Genomic DNA, 5710 nt, shown 5'->3' with positions numbered 1-5710 from the left:
ACAGTCCTAGTGTATTTTTCCTGCTGTTTCTCTGGTAATAATAGCTCAAGCTTGCAGACCTTGGCACTTTAAGGAGCATTAACCCCATGTTGCTTAGAATATTTGCAAATGTGCAAAATTACTTTCAAATTTGCCCCCACAAAGAGAATGAAGTAATTTAGAAAAGAATAATGTCATCTAGAAAGAAAAGGCTCAGCTTCCATGTCATCAGTTATGTGTTCCTGAAGGTGAGGGAGGATCATTTCTGCAGAGTGCAGAGGCCACCTGCCATTTGCTTCAATATTTGCAGGTGCTTTGGTAGGATTTGGGGAGGGCAATGGAGGTCTCTTTGATAAAGATATATTTCACACATGGTGAAATCTGAACAACTGCTCTGAGCACTTCATTCCAAGCTTTCCATGGGGTCTCAGCCTCTGCTGCACTTGGCTGAATGCATTCAATTTGTGCTGATTTCAGCAGTTAAATGCCACAGGCCTGTGTCATTACTTGTAAACACTGGGTACCAGGGACACGAACGAAGGAGCTGTGGCAAAACCAGGAAGCAGGCTGCAAAAGCTGAATAAATTGCTAATAAAGATGGGGAAGACAGGAGAGTAACTTTGACCTTTCCTTCTAAATGTGTCTTTCAGAGTTACCTATTTACTTTGGATATTACTGAATTGGCAGAGGAGTAACAAAAAAAAAAAAACAAAACAAAACAAAACAAAACAAAAAAAAAAAAAAAAAAAAAAAAAAAAAAAAAAAAAAGGAGGAAAACCAGAAAATTACAACAAGAGGAGACATCTTGAGGTTTTGAGATAGTGATGGATGAATACCCCCACAGTACTTGAGCTGTTGCAGTTTTAGATGTCAGCTCAGTACCAAACATGAGAAATAGATGTGACATACAGGGAACTGAAGTGCCTCACAGAGGTGAGAGGAGGGACTGCGAGAGTCTGAAGTGACTGGAGGGATGGCTCCTTTCCATATCTCCAATTTGAAGGTACTCTGGCTGCCTTTCCAAGAGGCCAGCAGGTCTTATCAAGGCTTTTTCTTGTTCCCAGACGCATGCCTCCAGGCTGGAAAGCCTTTTCTGTCAGTATTTTCTCAGCAGATAATTACTTCTGTTTAGCAATTTTCCCTTTCTAAGCAGGCTGTCTTGCTGGCTGCTCATATCCAGGTTAGTTTCTTGTCCTTTTTTCCATTGCAGTTGTCTGCCAGGTTTGAGTCTCTGTTTGGTTTATGGCTTCTCTCTTGTCTTTATCATCCTATTGACAAGGTCTTGGATCAGATAGTTTTACCAAAATTAACCTTATTATATCCAAAATCCTTATCTGTCAGTGTGACTGACTCCCATCACTGCCTCATGTATCAGTTGTTGTTTAGGTTTGCACCCTTGTGCCTTCTTGCTTGTGGTTTTCTCCTTTTTCTGCGATCCCCTTTTGCATTAGGAAGGCCTTTGGCAATACATCCCTCATGGAGCAGAGGCTCTCTCCTTCCATGTGCCTTTACAATAATTAAGATCTTGCTGAGCAGCAAAGAACATGCTACCAGCAAAGGGAACCAGTTTAACATCCAACATAGCCTGTACTAGTTGCAGGACTTTGATCTTGACACAAAATTTCACCAGAAGCCAGCAGAGATTTTAGAAAGGGAGTACTATGTTGAAACGACTGTGTCCAAAAGACTGCGAGCTGCTGCATCCTGTATCAGCTGCATTCCAGAGATAACATGGTTGCTAACTCCTGCAAACAAAGAATTGCAATAATCCAGCCCTGACAAGTCGAACTAATTCAAAATCCTCCCCCCTTAGGAGGGAACACAACCTGCTGTTATTTCATAGGCAGCACAAAGAGGGCCTGGTAGTACAATGCACACATATCTGGTGATCAGTCTGACAATACCAAAGCTTAACTCTGGGAGATGGATTTAAGATGAGGTGATTCCCAGGATGGCAGTCACATTCAGCAAATGTCTCTGACATGGGCCTTATTTGACTCCACAGTGATTGTTGTGTCCAAGGACTGACTTTGTCCTCTTACATCTCCTTACAGCTTGGCCTAATACAGTTGCTGGTGTAACCTCTGTCCTGTCCTAGATGTGTGTCCCTGCTGTTGGTTTTTTCTGTCTTTGATCCTTTTTAACACAAGAAGCTCAAATATGTCATTCACAGCCACTGGGACCCTATCAGACAAGATACCCATTAAAGGTAAATGTAAATGGAAACTGTAAAAGCATCTGCAGCTGCAATCATCAGACAAAAGTGGTTTAACTGATAGCACTGAATGATACCAAAAAGTGAAGATTCAAACTCACTGTTGTTTTTCTCCATTTACCTGTCAGCATTTGCAATAGTGGAGTGGGACAAGGCACAGTGAAGGAGAGTTAAAACATCCATTTTTCTTTGCATAAAAATAGAGCCCCAGATCTGCTGTACTGTCCATACTCCCCTCTGCCACAAGAACCTGTGTCCATCCCCACCACAGAAGCAGATGGCTTCTGGTCTTCACGCTTCTTTCTTCAGAAAATCCTGCCTCTGTGGGGTAAAACAGTGTTAATTTAGACTGCAGAAAGCCTGAACCATTGCAGTTAAGAGAGCAGTATTAAGACAGCAAGGGCAAAGAGGCACCTGCTACCTTTACGTTAATCAACATTTCAAATCTATCACATGCCTTGAATTAATTTCCAGCCAAAAAGCAATCATTTTTCAAGCACTTAATACAAACCACATGCAGAAATTAGACATAGCTTTGATTGATGATAATTTTTCTGATCAAAATGGTTATTTGTGACATTTTCAAATTTCATTTCAGTAAACTCCAATTTTTTTGTTGACAAAACTGAAGAGCATTCCCTTGGCAATTCTTGTACCAAGGAGACCCACCTAACCTTGTATTTGAATATCATCTCATTGGCACAGTCAGAGCTAGGAAATGCCTCTGCTGCAGTCTCTGAGGTGATTATATGGAACAGAAATATCCACATTAGCTCTGAACTCAAAGGGATGGAGGAGATTGTGCAGCTGATGGGACACCCATTAATAGAACACAGTCAGGTAAGATATCACACTGTGCAGCGTAATTGTGCAGTTCACATCTCCTTCCTTCCTCTCTCAACCAAATCAAGCTTGATCCAGTGTTGAAGCCGGCTCTGTCAGCCCTGCAGCAGCCACACAGGGCTCAGAGAGGACTAATTTAGACTCATCAGGAGAAAATACTTAAAGAAAAGAGCTCATTCCTTAGCCATCCCTGTGAGAGAGAAGGTACAGAACTATTCATTTTGAATTGCCCTAAAAATGTGTGATCATTCCCTGAGAAAAGCTGTAATCTCAGCAAATTACCACAAGGCAGGGCAAGGATGTGCACAGTGGCACATTTGCTACATTATTGACTGACTCTACATGGGAAGCTCATGCGTGGTGTTCTTACAGGTGGATCTCTCAAAGAACCAGACCAGGACCTCAAGCCAGCATCCAAAATCTCCTGAACACATCTCCTGGGTGCTTAGATGGGCTTTTTCAGTGCCCTGGTTGGACTTGAGCTCTTATTCCTTCTCACTGATCATCTAGAAAAAGGGCAAGGCGGATCGGGGGTGAGACGCTTCTCCTTCCAGCCTGAGATGGAATCTTGATCCTCTCTGTGAGACTGGGAGAATCAGTCCCATAGGAGCATGTCACCATAGGATTTGGGAGAGTAGAACAATGACATGGATTCTTCATTCTCAGACAGAGAGCCAGACTTTATTTTACATTGTATTTTATGTAGACAATTTTGAGCAGGAAAAATAATTGGACACTCAGAAAAACACCCCTCGAACACACTTGCTAGTAAACAACAAGTTGGAAAAACACCAGCTGCAAGGACGAATAACAATACCTGTGGAAACTGTTTTTCACTTTCAAGGACTGTTACAATCCTCCTCACAATTTCCCAGGCTAGTGTGAGAAAGTTATGTACCTCGATTTCTCATAAATTCTGCTGTTGCTGCCTGACCTCTCGTCTTCAGCATCCACAGGAGCAGAGCAGTGGAGGAGAGAAAATGGTCCTCCCTGACCTGCTGAAGGATGTGGAGATGACAGTCACCTGGTGAAGTGTCAGTCACGTTCTTCAGCTGAGCTGTCTGCAATAATAGTCACAGGCTGAGTTCACCCTTTGATGCAGGCACACACCACTGCCACATCTTCAAAGGCAATCCAAAGGGATTTAGTATTTAGGAGGCTATTTGTAGTGTTACAGGAGTAATTCACATAGCTCCTCCAAGAGGAATAATCTCAAAATAGATTTGCTTAGCACTGGTGAGAAGGTACTGGTATACAATTGCATGTAGTTTCCATGTATTGAAAAGAGACATGCAGTGTCATTAATCTGGTTTAACTGTGAGCCATTTTTCTTTTGCTTTTAATATTCTCAAGCTTAGGGAGTGCCAAGGGGAATACAGGACAGGCTGAGTACAGAGGAATTATTTTCTCTGAACTCATTGTCATCTGTCTGTCAGGAGTTCTTGAAACAACTGCAATAAATCCTGAATTTTTAATATGGTTCACAAGTTCAGAAACAGAAAAATCAGCGCGCAGACAGCTGGAGTTGTGGTAGTTATCTAAGATGTCAGGGTACACATGTTTTTGTAAGAGGAAATCAAACAGGAAACTGTACTGAAAAAGAAATTGATTAAATATGGTTAGAAGACAAAGAATGACTGCTGGCAAGCAGAGGAAGATGGGTCAATAGAAATTAATACAAAAGGTTAAGAGAGAAAAAATGAGCTCTGTGCCTAATTCCTTACTGTTCTACATTGTAACCTATTGTATGGGTCAATATTTGCCAACACCATACATGTAAAGTAACAATGCCCAAACAGTGGAACATAGGCTGTTGTGTTAACTCAAAAATCCAGGTAGCTGAATCCTTGCTTGCATTGTCTCAGCAAATGAGACAGATTTCTTTGGATGGCCTTGCTGTTCATGGATCACTGACTGGGAAATGCTGGTATGGACTGAAATGTCCGTCCTGGTCCCCTCAGCCTCGGGAGTGAAGGACTCAGGGAATACAGGGAGGAAGGGCTGCTGCTCCACATGTGTGTTCACAGCTGCAACTGTGGCCCCACCAAGACCAGATCAGAGGAGCCCAGGCAGCCCAGCCCATGAGGATCAGCCTGACCTAAGCCCATCACAGGAGAATAATTAAGTAATTCCCCTGTTCTGGAATTAAGACTCTCAACAGAAGAATTTTGCTCTGCAGTGCTCTGCAAACCAAGGGGGACTTTGCCCAAAAGATTTACTCTGGATTGTTGGAGTACACTAGATCTGATGGTCCTTAACAAACACCTACAATACAAATGCATCTCCACAAGATCCTCACTGTGGAGATGTCGTCCTTGCAGGGCACAATTGCATTTTTGGCTGCTGAAAATTAGTTAGGTATTGGCTAGATCAGTCTGTAAGTAATGTAGAAGAGTTTAGCAAGTTAAAACCTACATAAACCCCCTGCATTTCTACACATGAGAGATGAAAAGCCTGAGTAGGAATATGTCCAGAAAGAGAAGGAGACCTTGGGTGACTTACTTGACCTTGTATTTGGACTTTGTATTTTGGGACCTTGACAACATGTATCTGTTTTCACCTGAATGAGGATCAGATGAAGAGGCAGAGCTAAGAAAAGAGGAAGAAGTACTGCTCCCACCAACGATGGGGTGGAAGGTTACAATGAGGTCTGCCCAGCAGTTCTCCCTGGGT

At 42.5% G+C, this 5710-nt stretch overlaps 1 long non-coding RNA gene across 1 annotated transcript; it reads right to left on the bottom strand.

The window, feature by feature from the left end:
- Window positions 1-690: 690 nt before the first annotated feature.
- LOC134549396 (uncharacterized) lies at window positions 691-4129 on the bottom strand. Its single transcript, XR_010080092.1, has 2 exons — window positions 3936-4129; window positions 691-2515 (listed from the first exon to the last, which is right to left on the bottom strand). It is a non-coding gene; the product is annotated as an uncharacterized LOC134549396 (long non-coding RNA).
- Window positions 4130-5710: the final 1581 nt, after the last annotated feature.

This window comes from Prinia subflava, chromosome 4, assembly GCF_021018805.1.
Source record: "Prinia subflava isolate CZ2003 ecotype Zambia chromosome 4, Cam_Psub_1.2, whole genome shotgun sequence".
In the NCBI taxonomy this organism is placed as follows: domain Eukaryota; kingdom Metazoa; phylum Chordata; class Aves; order Passeriformes; family Cisticolidae; genus Prinia; species Prinia subflava.
This window is presented reverse-complemented; position numbering and strand designations above follow the sequence as displayed.